The following is a 10,062-nucleotide window of genomic DNA, read 5'->3' as shown; positions in this document are numbered from 1 at the left end:
GAGGGCAAGTGACATCACCATCTTGATATTCATTAAGGGACTAAATAATCTTGGCTGATGTTGTAATTTGTCAGAGTAGGGATGGGTCAACAATTTCATTAATCAGACAGTTGTCATATTTACCTGCTGATGTGGGTAATGCTGTTCATCTCGTCCAGCACTGGCTAAATGATAATAATGATCAATATTTTAATTATTTCTGCATAAACATTTACAAAAATCAATACATCTCTCATTTGCCCTGTACAGTTTTAGAGACGCTGAACTTCACTCTCAGCTCAGCTCAGCTTCTAGTGGTTTTCTGTCCTTCATATTCCTCCATCCTCTCTCTCAGATTAAAGTTATTAATTATTGCTTTTTGCTCTTCTGATGCTCATGGCCTTCAGAGACACAACATGTCAACAAACGTTTCTTCCCACTTGTAATGCTAATATTAAATCAGGGATTTGCATTGGATTTTTCCCTAATGGAAAACAGGGGTTTGGTCTTCACCCCTCTGAGATCCCAGCTATAGACACCGAGTCTCACAGCCTTGCAGACGTCTGGCTGAAGGTGTCTGTCAGCCTTGCAGACGTCTGGCTGAAGGTGTCTGTCAGTCTTAGGAGGCATTCCTTGCGGCTGTCTCTGGAAGTACCAGGTTTTCGGCCAAAATTTGGTACCCACTGGAGTTCATGATTCCGTTGACCTTAAAGACACCACTGGCTGCACTGTTAGAAATTTTTATACATGGCACAGTATTTTACAGTATTTTGGGCAGTTTGATGCTGTGAAAATATTTTGCTGTATATTACCGTGAATGGCAATGCATTATGGGCAACCATTTCATAGACATGGCATGCGATACAGTACTATTGGCTGTACTGTGAAACCACTCACAGTGAATGTTTCGACTGCAAAAAAAAAAAAACTGACAAAAGAACTTTTTTTTTTTTTTACAGTGACTCCCTAGACAGCGGGACAGAACACAGCTCTCTAAATGCGCATTCTGTCTCGACAGCAGATTCCCTTCTTAGCTTACTGTACGGTGGAAGCTTTGTTTTCTTTCTCGAATCGCCCTGCAGGTCAGAGCATTAGCAGAGTGCTTTGCTGTGTCTCCGGTTCAGAAGGGCTTTTTGTCCAGAGTGTTCTCAAAGGGGGGGGGGGGGGATTTAGGGAAAGATCACCTGGACTAAAACTCCATTAAGCATCCCTACGGCAACCAGTGTTCGGGCAAGCGATGCGCTGACCGATACAGTTCCGTCCTCCACAGCTGCTTCTCCAGAAATGATGAGCCCACCAGAGAGACAGAGAGAGGGAAAGAGAGAGAGAGAGGAAAAAGAAGGAGGGAAAGGAAAAGAGAGAAAAAGAGGGAAGGAAAGGGAAAAAGAGGGAGGTTGTGGGGGAGAAAGAGAGAGGGAGAAAAAGCGAGAGAGACTAATTCACCTTTTTTCATTGTTTTATTCTCCGCTGTATTCTTGGTTTAGTGCTGCTTTATTGAATCAGTCCCTTCAGTAATGTTATTCAGTGTTATTGTTTTTATTGTCATTTATTTCTGTAAATGTATCTATATAAGATATATAAGATTCACTTGTCATACCAATAAAGTAATTTGAATTTGAAAACCGAGGGAGATTCAGTATTACAAAAGTTTATCCACCCTTACCTGACAAGACAGCTTTTTTACCTGATATAATTTTGTAAAAATGTAATGTAATTAACATAATTTAAATGTGCAGCTTTACACACACACGTGCACACACACACGCACGCGTGCACACACACACACATACGCACAGACACGCACACACACACACACACACACACACACACACGCACACACACACACACACACACACACACATACGCACAGACACGCACACACATATGCGCGCGCACACACACACACACACACACACACTCCCAGCACAGCTCACCTTCATAATTGAATTACAGTGGCAGTAAAAACAGACCTGTCTGACATTTAGCCTGTTTAGATTCAGAGTCTTTACATTAAACCGTCAGCTTGTCTTTATAGCGCTGTTTAGTGTCTGTGGCCGCACCTTCAGCAGGGTGCAGTTTACGGGCCTGGCAGTCCCGCGCTGAGTACCGGCCCGTGAGAGAGGGGTACAAGCGATTCCCCGGGCTCCACTCAAGGGTTCGCTTGTAAAATTGGATGACTTATCACGATCAGTGTTCCCCAGAATGGGTTTGCGGGGATCGAGAGGCACGCGGTCGTGAGGAGAGTTTGGCGCTGTTTTATCTGAAACGCGCGGGGATGGAAACCGATAGCAGCAGCGGCGGCGCGGCGGACGCTTGCTGTGGAACGATGCTCGGCGATAAGCGCACCGCTCCGCCCCGCCGCGGAGGATACACACGCAGACCGCAGCCCAGAGACGGGCTTTGCATGCGCGAGAGGATCATCCATCAAAACGCTCAGCGCCATCAGCAGCAAACACGCCAGAGGCAAGAGAAACGTGCTTTAGTGAGCGCTCGCTAAATCAGCTCAGCGTCGCTAACCGTGCGCCCAGTCAGACATGAAGGCGCCAGTGCAGGACAGAACAGACATGTACCCTCTCCAGCCCTGTTCCTCCCCTGCCCATGCCTCAATGCAGCCTGGAGCTCCAGATGTATCATCCAGCCTCTCTAAACTGCACTATATCGAACTATACCATTTGGACTTCTACTATTCCAGATAGTTTATCACCTCAAGTGTAATCTGCTCAACCCACTTATTTTCTGTGATAGATCCCTTATTACATTTCTCCAGGCCAGCCAGTGGAGGTTGGACACCCCCTCTATAGCCAAGTTCCTCCTGAGATTTCTTCCCATTGGGGAGTTTTTTCTTGCCACCGTTTGAGGGTTTTCTCCCCAATGTTTTTACCTCATGTGCTTACTATTTGGGGGCTCAGGCCTGGTGTATTGCTCTTTTTCTGCTACTCTGCAAAGCTGCTGCTGCTACTCTTTTATTATCACGTCTGATGAGAAATCACCTATGGGAAATCTCCTCCTCCTGTGAGAAATCACTGAAATGATTTTCATTATGAATGAAGTACATCGTCATGAATTTGATGACCGCTGAAAGTGAGGGGATGTGGTTTAGGGATCTGTTGCGCTGGGTCCCTCTCCGTCAGTCATGGGCTGCTGACTCTGCTCCATTAGTTCTGCCTGCTCTGGGTGCTCCATTAGTTCTGCCTGCTCTGGGTCATGTGGAAAGCCTGGCAGCGGGGCACCCCCTGTGGGGATTCGCTCGCGACCCCCAGCGCTAATAGAGGCTGCTGATTCGATGCGGATTTCCGCGCTGCATTTTTATCTGAAACTGCACCAACACGACCGGGAAACGCTGCCGGAAAATCTTTTCAAAAAAGCTGGATTCCGGCTTGCCACAGATGTTTAGCTGATTACGGTATTATATTGTAATTATTTTCAAACTGATGATTTATGGCCTGTGTGCGCTCAGCAGGAAAGCATCAGCAATGGCTGAGAGCGAGGGGAGGGCCGAGCGGGGGGAGGGCCGAGCAGGGGGGAGACAGAGCGCCCGTTCCGCGGACAGACCTGCGGCTGCTTGTTCCGGCTGCGCAGGACAGACGGCAGCTGTGCGCCTGCAGTCCAGTGTCACATTCCCTGCGGCTTGCTGGGGGGGGTGTCTCTGGCTGGCTTTAGTTTTGGGGCGCTGTGCTGCCCCGAGTGATTTATCACCCTCTCTCTCGTTACAGCGGGATGCTCCCCTTCCCGCCGGCCCGTCTCACGCCTTGTCACAGAATCAAATCCCGCTGCTCTGCTCGCTGCTCCGCTCGCTGCTCTGCTCGCTGCTCTGCTCACTGCTCCGCTCGCTGCCCTGTCCCACAGCTTTCCCACTCCTGCTTTTCCCGTTTCACTCCTGGGATGAATAACGGAATGGCTGCTTTTAGGAGAGTCACACCTCGGGTTGCTCTGGGAGATTTAAAAGCGACTCGGGAAATTTAAGATCGCGGCTGGCCCCCTACCACTGTTACTGCTTGCCCCCCCTCCTGCTAAAGAATCTGTGGTTTGGAACTTGTCCTCTGGGTCTCTGTGTGCAGACTGCCAGCTGCTCACAGACTGGGGGTGGGGGGGGTAACAGCAGCACAGCGGGGGGGTCCCAGCCCCCAAGCACCGGTGCATTAAAAAGCGTTTGTACATCCAGCGAATTCAGCAGCAGTCAGTCACACCTGTCACAGGTGATTTATAGCTCCACTCAGGCCGCGCGTCAAAACCCAGATTACCGCTCTCCCGTGTCCCGGCTGCTGGTTTATTTATTTATTTATTTATTTATTATTACTGTACGCTCTTAAACGCGGTCGTGTAGAGTGAGTTACACAGCGTGCCGTATGACATGCAGCACCCCAGCCAACCCCAGAGAGAAGGGGAGTGGCCTTGAGCAGTGAGCCATGAAATGGGCACGTATGGTACTGTACTACATGAACACACACACAAATACATGCACGCACACTCTCACGCACACACACACAAATACACGCACACACACACACACACACACACACACACACACACTCACGCACACACACACCCACACACACACACCACACAAACACAAACACACACACACACACCACACACACACATACACACACTCACACACACACACACACACACACACACACACACGCACACTCACGCACACACACACACACACACACACACACACACACACACACACACTCACGCTCATGCACACACACACACACACACGCACACACACACACACACATTCACACACACACACACACACCGTGGCAGAGTTTGGGGTTTAGCGGGAACGCGGTGCGGTCGTGGCGCGGGGTCGTGCTCCTCCCCGGGGCGGCGCCGCAGGCGGGGCGTGTCCCCCGGGGCAGTACTGCAGACGGGGCGTGTCCCGCGGTTTTAATGAAAAGGAGCGCGGAGTCGCTCGGCGGAGCGGAATCTGGCGTGTCCCCCGGGGCAGCGAGGGAAGTGTGAGCGGTGCTGTGGCGCGCTGCCAAATCGTTCATCTTCCCCGTCAGGAGCCGTGTATGAAATATTTAGAGATGCACACAAACAATATGAAAGAAAGTGGCGTGGCAGGCACGGGCTCCACAGCGCAGGCAGGCATAGGACCAGCCCACGGTGATAAAGGCTGAAATGCTGTGAATGTTTTACATTAACGTGCTTTCTAACAGCCTGTTCTCCTCTCCGCTCCGCTCTGGGCTGTCTGACAGGGACATGGAGGCTTTGCCTTGTGGCCGTGGAGCAGACACCGCTGTTAGGAAAGCGCTCTCAGTGACAGGGAGCATTTTGTTCCGCGCTCAGACTGGAGAGGGGAACTGTAGCTAAGGTACCTGGGAGAGGATGCCCATGTTCTACTTGCCAATTTACTGCAGTCCTGGGGAGTTTCTTTTTGAAGAGACTCCACTGCATGGGCTTAATGGGGCTGGAGTGTGGGTAAGGGTGAGGGGAGTGTGGGTAAGGGTGAGGGGAGTGAGTCTGAGGATAAAGCACACAGGTCAGTGGTGAGGGTCCTCTCTGTTTCCTGTAAATATCTGACCAGCCCTTTGTCATCAGTGTCTCATCGATCCGTTTCAAAGATTCGCTGTTCAGCAAGGTGAGGATCGCTGAGTCTGGAGCCTTTCCAGGGCCCTGTTCAGGGAGAGGGGAATTCCAAGTCTCCCTGGCATTCCGTTCAGGGAGAGGGGAATTCCAAGTCTCCCTGGCATTCCGTTCAGGGAGAGGGGAATTCCGAGTCTCCCCGGCATTCCGTTCAGGGAGAGGGGAATTCCGAGTCTCCCTGGCATTCCGTTCAGGGAGAGGGGAATTCCGAGTCTCCCTGGCATTCCGTTCAGGGAGAGGGGAATTCCGAGGCTCCCCGGCATTCCGTTCAGGGAGGGGGGAATTCCGAGTCTCCCTGGCATTCCGTTCAGGGAGGGGGGAATTCCGAGTCTCTCCAGGGTTCCGTTTAGGGAGAGGGGAATCCCCAGTCTCTCCTGTGCCGGGGAAAGGGGGGAGGCGGGGAGGTGGGGAGTTTTGATCAGTCTCCACAGAGACATTGAGTAAAGACATTTACTTTCACATCCCAACACCACTCCAGGGAGGTTGTGGTGCTTTTCATCACGTTGAGTTTTTTATTTTTATTTTTTACTTTACTTTAGTTCAGTTTACTTTATTTGACAGTAAAAGTAATACAATGACCAGATTACATCTTAGATTAAATGTCAAGGACGGCACAATGAAGCCATGGACATATTTCCACTGTGGTCCTTGATATATAAAGTTATGAGTGCTGAAACGGAGTAATGAAATCTGAACTGCTACTCCCACGTGTGTCTACATTTCACAGGGTCTTCAACAGAAGTCCCGCTGCCATGTAGCACTGGGCTACATCATCAGGCTTCAAAGAATGTCGATTTCAAAATACACAGCGAATCCTGACTGCAACATGATCATGAACCTCTGCTGGGAACATACTGGTCTCTGATTGGCTGAAGTTTCTGTGGTGCTGTGCTGTTCTGTTTAAAAGACAGAGGTGTGTTTAAATTGCCTACCTTAGGGGAAACTCGGCTGACTCCCATTTACACAGAAGCGATTATGTTTAATTACACATAAACATAAACGGGAGAGGCAGGTATGAAGTTCATTTTCTCGTCAAAACAGAACACTGGGAACATTGTTTTTGCATCAAATCAAAATGCATAATTTCTCTGCTTCACAACCTAATTACACAGTAACATGTTTCAGACAACACTGCGTTTCCCTCAACACAAAACAAACACTGACAGATGGCACTTTCCTTTTGGAAGAAAGAAAAACTATACAAAACATTATGAGAGTTTAGTTATACAAGTCTGTCTTCTGATCTGAATGAGCTGCTTTTCAAATGAAAAGCGCGAAATGGAGACATGGCGTTTTGGTGATATTTCTTCACGGTGCCTTCAGGGAAACAGCCTGTTTGCAAGTTTGAATCATTCAGCCGAACCCCTACAGCCATTTCAGAAGCTTCTTCTAAATGAAAACCTGTTGCAGATTGTTTTGTCTGCAACACCTGCGGCCATTTCAAACGTCATCTCACTGACTGGAGCGTACATAAGGAATTTATTTATTTATTTATTTATTTATTTATTTATTTATTTATTTATTTATTTTTGCCCAAGTGATGATTCTGCAACGTGTAGCTCGCCAAATGACAAAGATCCCTCTCATAATTCCAGATTCAGGTTTTTATTCCACTTAGAAAATAAATTGTGTGTCTGTGTGTCTGTGAGTCTGTGTGTCTCTGTGTCTGTGTGTTTGTGTATCCGTATGTCTGTGTGTCTGTGTATCCGTGTGTCTGTCTGTCCGTGTGGTTGTGTATCCGTGTGTCTGTGTGTCTGTGTGTCTGTGCATCCGTGTGTGTGTGAGTCTGTGTGTCTGTGTCTGTGTGTCTGTGTCTGTGTCCGGGCTGCGTGTCTGTGTATCCGTGTGTCTGTGAGTCTGTGTGTATCCGTGTGTCTGTGTGTCTGTGTATCCGTGTGTCTGTGTCTGTGTGTCTGTGAGTCTGTGTGTCTGTGTCCGTGTGTCTGTGTGTCTGTGCATCCGTGTGTCTGTGTGTCTGTCTCGGCTGGATTAGCTGGGATTGTTGAGCTGGTCCATATTCTGCTGACGGTCTCAGGGGATCAAAGCCGGATTCCAGCCCAATATTTCGCCATGAAACTCAAAGCCTAAGACTGACAGCCCGACGTGTTCCAGCCCAGACAGGGCTCACTGTGTGTGTGTGTGTGTGTCTGTGTGTCTGTGTGTTTGTGCATGCGTGTGTGTGTGTGTGTGTTTGTTTGTGTTTGTTTGTGCATGCGTGTGTGTGTGAGTGTGTGTGTGTGTTTGTTTGTGTTTGTTTGTGCATGCGTGTGTGTGTGAGTGTGTGTGTTTGTTTGTGCATGCGTGTGTGTGTGAGTGTCTGTGTGTTTATGTGTGTGTATTGTAATGTTGTTAATTGATGCTGAGGCTGATTTTCAGACGCTGCTCTCTGCAGCCTCAGGTGTGCGTTCTCACCCAGGCCTCTCTGCTCCTCGGTCACCTCCCTCCTTCTGATCTCCCAGCATTCCCTGCGTGTCTCAGAGCTGCTGCGGTGCGGAGATAAGGCCGCGTGCCGCACACGAAACCTGCAAAACCCACGAAACCCACGAAACCCGCGAAGCCCACGAAGCGTAGCGGCTCCTGCACACCCCCACCCCTGCCCCCCCCCCCCCCCCCCCCCCCAACGCCTCTTTTCCTGGATCACACACTCAAATCTTGGGGGGGGGGAGAAACACGTTGGGCGAAAATGCTTGATGTTTATTAATAGCCGTGTGAAATGGCAGACCCTGCTGCTCATGTGACTCACAGCCCTTCGCCCGTTTGCTGCTTTAGCTCAGAAAAGGCGGGAAGCAGATTCCAGCGGAGATCTGCAGACATTCTACAGACATTTATATGGGAGAATAGCCTGGGGTAAAATCAGCCAACACACGCACACATCACGGGTTTGATGGGCAAGGGTTTGATGGGGGTCCATGGATGGGGCGGGTTCGATGGGCGTGGATTGGATGGGATCGGGTTGAACGGGCGCAGGTTCGAAAGGGGCTGGTTAGACAGGGGCAGGTTGGATGGGGGTGGATTCTATGGGGGGGGTTTGATGGGGGCGGGGTTGATGGGGGCGGGTTTGATGGGGGCGGGGTTGATGGGGGTGGGTTCGATGGGGGCGGGTTGAGGGGGCGGGTTCGAGGGGGTGGGTTGGAGGGGGCGGGTTGGAGGGGCGGGTTTGATGGGGCGGTTTGATGGGGGGGTTCGAGGGGGCGTGTGCTCTGACTCACTGTGAGCGCGCCGCACACACATTACTCACACGGGGATAAAGGCGGGAGAGATGGGCCTGCCAGGCCCTGTCAGCGCTGACTAATGGACGTCTGGGAGACGAGGGTGACGCACAGAGTCGCCATCCAACAGACGCCACGGCTGACAGCGGGCTTCCCAGATCAGCACCGATACCCCGCTGAATCATGGGAAATAAATGTACGCACAGCTCCCCATCAACACAGATTAATTCAGCGCGTCACTGGAGAAGAGGAACCACAGAAACAACCCAAACGATTAAAAGGAGAGATAACGCGAGAAAAAAATGACCATGTACAGGAAGGCCACAAAGGGCTGTTTGAATGCGGAATAAAAGAGATTTTCACATTACATCGTGCTTATCATTTGTCATGACAAAAAAGTAAATTTGTATATTTGTATATTTGTATATAACATAAAGATTAAAGCACCTGCTGGAATTATGACATTGTATCTAGCTAAACATCTTTATAAAAATGACTTCAATTTATTTTCCAATAGACAAGCAAATAATGCAAATTTATGCATCTTAATATTGGATTTTTATTTGTCTGCCTAAAAGCAAACTGTCCTGGTCTTGTTTGCCATTCTGCATGCTAATGGCGCCTTTTCCTCCTCTGCAGATTTGCGCTTTCGTGAGAGAATCTGTTTGGCTAATACGAACGCTGATGGCCTGCATTAAGATGATTTATTCTGCATGTTGGCATGTTAAAGATGCAAAACTGAAATATTTTTCATAATATAATATGGTTTTCATAGGCAGGCGGTTTCCCCAACGTTTGTTTGCCGTGCGAGAGCGCCCGTGCGAGAGCGCCCGTGTGAGAGCGCCCGTGTGTGAGTGCCCGTGTGTGAGCGCCCGTGTGAGAGCGCCCGTGTGGAGCGCCCGTGTGTGAGCGCCCGTGTGAGAGCGCCCGTGTGTGAGCGCCCGTGTGTGAGCGCCCGTGTGAGAGCGCCCGTGTGAGAGCGCCCGTGTGAGAGCGCCCGTGTGTGAGCGCCCGTGTGAGAGCGCCCGTGTGTGAGCGCCCGTGTGAGAGCGCCCGTGTGAGAGCGCCTGGGCAGGTATTTACATATTCACACCTGGACTCCCTGGCCTTAATGGGGAAAGATTAAACACGTACAGGCTGTGGTTCAGACGGGAGGCCCTAAGTGCACGGCATTAAGCCACAGCCCTCCAGGGCTTCCTTCATCATATATTCAACACTGTTCATGATTTATAAATGATTTATAAACTGAAGTTTATCATCTGGAATAAATGAC

The sequence above is a fragment of the Anguilla rostrata genome, chromosome 3, assembly GCF_018555375.3.
Source record: "Anguilla rostrata isolate EN2019 chromosome 3, ASM1855537v3, whole genome shotgun sequence".
Lineage (NCBI taxonomy): Eukaryota > Metazoa > Chordata > Actinopteri > Anguilliformes > Anguillidae > Anguilla > Anguilla rostrata.
The sequence above is the reverse complement of the archived record's forward strand: the minus strand, read 5'-3'. Positions refer to the sequence as shown.